This window comes from Zingiber officinale, chromosome 9A (assembly GCF_018446385.1).
Source record: "Zingiber officinale cultivar Zhangliang chromosome 9A, Zo_v1.1, whole genome shotgun sequence".
Classification (NCBI taxonomy): Eukaryota; Viridiplantae; Streptophyta; class Magnoliopsida; order Zingiberales; family Zingiberaceae; genus Zingiber; species Zingiber officinale.
Genome location: NC_056002.1, coordinates 83,037,170 through 83,043,582, shown reverse-complemented (window position 1 = coordinate 83,043,582; position 6,413 = coordinate 83,037,170). Strand labels below are relative to the sequence as shown.

Genomic DNA, 6,413 nt, shown 5'->3' with positions numbered 1-6,413 from the left:
ATTTCATCTTGGTAAATTGTCGCCCACACGACGTCCAAGAGAAGGAGAGGAATACAATAGAAGATCAAGAGGTCTTTAGCTACAAAGAAAGGTATAACTAATTAATGGTTTCCACTTCAAATTAATTAGTTAGTTTTCTTTACATGGATTCTGAAACACCAACACAAGAGGGTAGCAATTTTATGTATCGATTATGTGCTATCGATTTTGTATTTCGATTTTGCGTTTCATTCTTGTGTTTCTATTGTGGTCTCTATAGTTAAACCTAGGGTTACTTTAAGAAGTTTAAACATCGAATTTATTTGAAAGGCTTTGTCTAAGAAGTGGCGGATGATCTCATACCCAAGAAGGCTTAGTGCCTCACCATGTATAACCTGGAAGCTGATCTTTGAAATATATGTTTAATCATCTTCTGTAATATGGTTTAACTTAGGATGATCACATCGGTTAAACTTGGAGTAAAAATGTTAAGTATAGTTTCTAATCCAAGTTTAATTTCTGAAGAGCAACTTGGGTTAATAATGTTAATCATCATCTGCAATCCAAGTTTAACTTCAGTAGAGCACATGGGTAGCTAGGTTAAATTCTATGCTTGTACAAATTTTTGTACAGGAGAACAGAACGAAATCCAGGTGTAACAACCAACAGCAGCCTCATATTGAACCAAAAAGTTTCCAACTTGACCCGGAGTTAATTTTCATGATACAAGGTCACAAATTTGGAGGAGAAGTATCAAAAAGTCATTATCTTCACCTTGAGGCATTCCTAGAATTTTGTGATATGTTGAATTGTGAAGGAGCGTCAGCAGATGCAGTTCGATTGATAGCATTTTCTTTCAGTATCAAGGATAAAGCAAGGACTTGGTTATATTCCCTCCGTCCTCAAAGCATCACAAGTTGAAAACAATTGGAAAAGTAATTTCTGGATCATTTTTTCTCTCCAAGTAGAACAATTTATATGAGGAATTGCATCATAAATTTTGCTCAGGCATATGGAGAATCATTGTTTGAAGCATGATACAGATTCAAGAGTCTACAAAGACAGTGCCCTCATCATGGTTTTGAGAAATGGCTAACCCTGCACATATTCTATAGGGAAATTTCTTTCTCAGATAAGTGTTTATTAGATTCATTAGCTGGAGGTTCTTTTATGGACAAGAGTGTAGATGAAGCATATACGTTAATTGATCAAGTGACATTGAACCTCCATGAATGGTCGAACAAAAGTTGGATGGAATCTCCTTCAAAAATTCAAGAAGTACAAGCCATAAATGCAAGAGAGTCTGTCAAACAAATTGCAATTCAACCACCCAAGCATGTTGAAATTCACAAGTCACAGAATGAGGAGTTCAAACATTTGGGGGCAAAGATTGAAAGCATAGTTTCAAAATGGTTCAAAGAAGACCTTCCTCCTACACAGACAAGATCTAGTGTAAATAATAATGATCTTAAGTTGAGAAGTGGCAAGAATCATGAAGGACTTCGGAAGAAGGACATGTTTAGAATTGAGGAGAAGAACAATAGAAGATCTCAAGAACTCAGTTCCATTACTTCAGAAAGCTCCCAATTGCCACAAGTACCCTTCCCTCAACGATTAATCACATCAACACTAGATAAGCAAGTTGGACCTCCACCATAAGCTCAAAGGGAATATGGGAAAAAGGAAGTTCCTTTCCCAAGACCTTCACTAAGGGTTCCTTTTCCACAAAGGCTAGTAAAGGTCAATAAAGATAAAGATCTTGGCAAAATTCTGTGATCCAAATACGGTTGAGTGCAGATTTCCTAATGTATATAAAGATGAAGACTCTTCAGATGAGGATTTTATTGATAATGCAGTGGATACCAAGCTTTCAGATCTACCTTCTAGATTTACAGGATGTTATGATGAAATTGAGTTTTCAGATGATGAACATGATGTGGTAGATCAACTTAAAACTACAAGTGAGGTTATTGATCCTCTTATAATTGATTCTCCGAATGAGGATATTGATGTTGGTTTATTTTATGATGTATGTGGAAGGATGTAGGAATGAAGTGTGTGTGTAGTGGAAAGGCAATCACCTCCTTTGTCGACACAACTGTAACGCCCGCCCTCCCACTGCTTAAGGAGGGACGGGGTTACTTACTTACATACGTGCATACATATAAAATCATGGCAACCGAAACAGTTATTTAATTTGTTTTTCTACACTAATCATCATGCTTATCATACTGAACATGTAGACTTACTAGTATTCATGCATACAACTTAATTAATACCAACTACTTGAAACATAATTCATGATATCATAAGCATACTAGCAAGAAACATGAAACACATAAGTGAATAACTATCCATACTATTTAAAGTACTATCAAAGCATAAAGATAACACATGGTTCATATGCAAACTTAGAGCTTAAAAACATATAGCAGTTTTATTCCACCGTGCCACTGCCACACACACTCTTGCCCTTCCTGCTACTCCTCTTAGTTTAGCTATTCCTTTCCTTTTTCTGCAGTACAAGGAAACATAAAAACTATAAGCCCATAGGCTTAGTAAGTTCCTTTCCTACTCACAAAAACCATGAATCATGCATGAACATAAAGTGGTAAATCATAACATAACATGTGAGAGCATAACATAAAGTCATATCATATCATGTGAGTGCATAAACATAAAGTCATATCATATCATGTGAGAGCATAAACATAAAGTCATATCATATCATGTGAGAGCATAAACATAAAGTAGTAACATGATCATATAAGCATCATAGACATATTTCAAGAGCATCTTTAAGAAGCATAAAGGAAAACATATAACATGAACTTGTAGATGCAAGATGTTCTTTGGAAAACATGTATCATGAAATGAGTATATGCAAGATGTCCTTTTGAAAACATATATCATATACATACTTAAACATAATCTCAATATGAGGGCCCGACTTGTACCACATACATACATAAATGCGCGCATCTTAAATAGATCCAAGATAGCTAGTCTTGAACCTACTACGAACTAGGCCCGTTTCATAGACCATCGACCTAGGGGCACTTAGGAGCCCATCCCTTTTACTAGGCCCGTTTCATAGACCATCCACCTAGGGGCGGTTATTGAGCCCACCCTTGGTATAAGCCATACAAAGTAAAATAACATGTCATATACTTGTCATATCATAACATATCATGTTCTTGTCATATCATAACATTTCATGTTCTTGTCATATCATGAAGAGTGCTCTTGATCCCAACTTAAGGGAAGCATCTCTTAGGCTTTTTCATCTTACATAAGCCTTGCATAAGCATAGCATGATGGCACCAAGTGCACATAACATATAGTATATCATAAAAACATAACATGATAACATGAAGTGTACATTATATAGCATCTCATAAAAACATAACATGATAACATGAAGTGCACATATCAATTAACATGGTGACATAAAAATTCATATCATATCATAAGAGTCAAAATCATACATGATTAAAGTTTTTGAAACATCTTACAAGCCCTAAATCATGCTTGACCGAAACATATAAACATACATCATAGATTTTCAAACAATATGGATACATGAAATCAACTAACTAAGTCTTCATAATCATTAATCATAGCATGTAAGACCTTAGGAACCCTAGGTAGCTTCTTAACCTCATTCTTCTTATCTTGGCCAAAATATGAAAGCATGTTTTAAATTTTTCCTTTAATCAATTTAAAGCATGAAACTTTGGCAACCTACATAGCATAGCAAGTGAGTCCTTTGGTAACCATAAGTGAGGTTCTAACTCTAATGTTCAACCTTGGCCGAAACCTCGAGGTGGTATTTCAAGGTTTTTCATGCAACATAAGCCATGGAAATTTAACCTAACATTGCATAGGAAATCATACATCATGAGGAAGCATAGAGCAAGTATAGTTTAGGTCTACAACTCTCTCTAAGCCACTAATTCAACCTTGCCCAAAACCTAAAGGTAAGGTTTCTAGGTTTTTCATGCAACTTCAGACATGCAAATTCAATCTAACATTGTATAGAAAATCATACATCTTGAGGAAGCATAAAACAAGCATTGTTAGATTTCAAAACCTTGCCCTAGACGTTGTGTTCATCCTTGGCCGAAACCTAAGGTACGACTCTAGGTTTTGTTTATACATCATGTAGTATGAAAACTTAACTAACAACATGTAATAGATCATGTATCATGAAGGAGCATAAACAAGCATATTTAGGTTTCAATACTTTGCTCTAAACCTTATGTTCCATCTTGGCCGAAACCTAAGGTAAGGTTCTAGGTTTTGTTTATACAACATGTAGCATGAAAACTTAACTAACAACATGTAATAAATCATGTATCATGAAGGAGCATAAACAAGCATGTTTAGGTTTCAATACTTTGCTCTAAACCTTATGTTCCATCTTGGCCGAAACCTAAGGTAAGGTTCTAGGTTTTGTTTATACAACATGTAGCATGAAAACTTAACTAACAACATGTAATAGGTCATGTATCATGAACGAGCATAAACAAGCATGTTTAGGTTTCAATACTTTTCTCTAAACCTTATGTTCCATCTTGGCCAAAACCTAAGGTGAGGTTCTAGGTTTTGTTTATACAACATGTAGCATAAAAACTTAACTAACAACATGTAATAAATCATGTATCATGAAGGAGCAAAAACAAGCATGTTTAGGTTTCAATACTTTGCTCTAAACCTTATGTTCCATCTTGGCCGAAACCTAAGGTAAGGTTCTAGGTTTTGTTTATACAACATGTAGCATGAAAACTTAACTAACAACATGTAATAAATCATGTATCATGAAGGAGCATAAAAAAGCATGTTTAGGTTTCAATACTTTTCTCTAAACCTTATGTTCCATCTTGGCCGAAACCTAAGGTAAGGTTCTAGATTTTGTTTATACAACATGTAGCATGAAAACTTAACTAACAACATGTAATAAATCATGTATCATGAAGGAGCATAAACAAACATGTTTAGGTTTCAACACTTTGATCTAAACCTTATGTTCCATTTTGGCCGAAACCACAAGAGTGAGGTTCTAGACATTGTGTTACAACATGAAGCATAAATTGTAAACTTGACAACCATAAGTGACCACAACTCCTTATCTTGGCCGAAATTTGCAAGGAAATCCCTAAGTTTTTTTTTCAACAACCTTTAAACATAAAGCGTACGAAAACTATTGTAGTGCAGGTGAGGGGATACTTACTTCTCTCGCTTAATTCTCTAAGAGAAGTAACCTTGGTTGTGAAGCTTTTCCTAGAGAGAAACTCTACTTGGTTCGGCAATGGTGAGGAAGAAGGGTCTTGGGTTTCGGCGGAGAGGAGGAGGGAGGAGGAAGAGAAGAAAATGAAATTTTCTCTTTCCTTTTCTCCTTTTATTCCAAATGAAAGAACGAAAGAAAAATGAACTTTTCTTTCCCTTTTCTTTTACTCATTCTAAATGAAGGGAGGAAGTAAAACTCTCTTTTCATTGTAAGAAGAGGAAGGAAACTTGGACTTCTCCTTCTTAGTGAAGAGAGCCTTCACTTTCCTTACCTTTAACCATAATTTCCCTCTTTTCATATCAGCACACCCTTGATGGGGCTACTGGTTATAACATGAAACCACTTATCAAGAGGTCTAAGGTTCAATCCTTGGTCATGCCTCTTTTTGGTTCTTTTTATTTTATTTTTTTAAAGAAGAATCCACATGAAACCTATTTAATCATGCATAAATTCATGTAAAATTTCTAGGGATCCTATGGGTGTTACAGTCCCCCATACCTTATAAAAGTTCATCCTCGAACTTAAAATAGCTCCGGGTACTTTTGCTTCATATCGTCTTCGCGTTCCCAAGTTGCTTCTTCGAACCATTGCTTTTGCCACAGGACTTTTACTAAGGGTACCTCTTTGTTCCTTAGTCTTTTGACATCTCGGTCTAATATCTGAACCGGTCGGCTTTCATAACTTAGGTCCTCTTGAACTTGTACTGTCTGTGGCTCGATCACTTGGTCTGTACTCAGAATACATTTCTTTAGCATCGAAACGTGGAACACGTTGTGGATAGCTGACATCTCTTGAGGCAGCTCTATCTCATAAGCTACCTTGCCGACCCTTTTCTGAACTGATATGGTCCCACGTAGCGCAGAATCAGCTTTCCCTTCTTTCCGAACCTCATTACTCCTTTCATGGGAGCTACCTTGAGAAATACCGAATCCCCGACACTAAATTCCAACGGCCTTCATCGCTTATCTTCATAATTCTTCTGTCGACTCTGAGCGGTTTCTATTTTTTGACGGATGTTCTGTATAGCACGGGTGGTGTTGTCAATGAAATCTATTTGGAATCCCATCTCCTTCTTTTCACCGCCTTCGTACCAACATATAGGGGATCTACATTTCCTCCTGTACAAAGCCTCGTAAGGCGCCAT

General features: G+C 36.2%; 1 non-coding gene across 1 annotated transcript; it reads right to left on the bottom strand.

Annotated features, from left to right (window-relative positions):
• Positions 1–955: 955 nt before the first annotated feature.
• Positions 956–1,061, bottom strand: LOC122022074. Its single transcript, XR_006122817.1, has one exon. It is a non-coding gene; the product is annotated as a small nucleolar RNA R71 (small nucleolar RNA).
• Between the last annotated feature and the right edge of the window lie 5,352 nt (positions 1,062–6,413).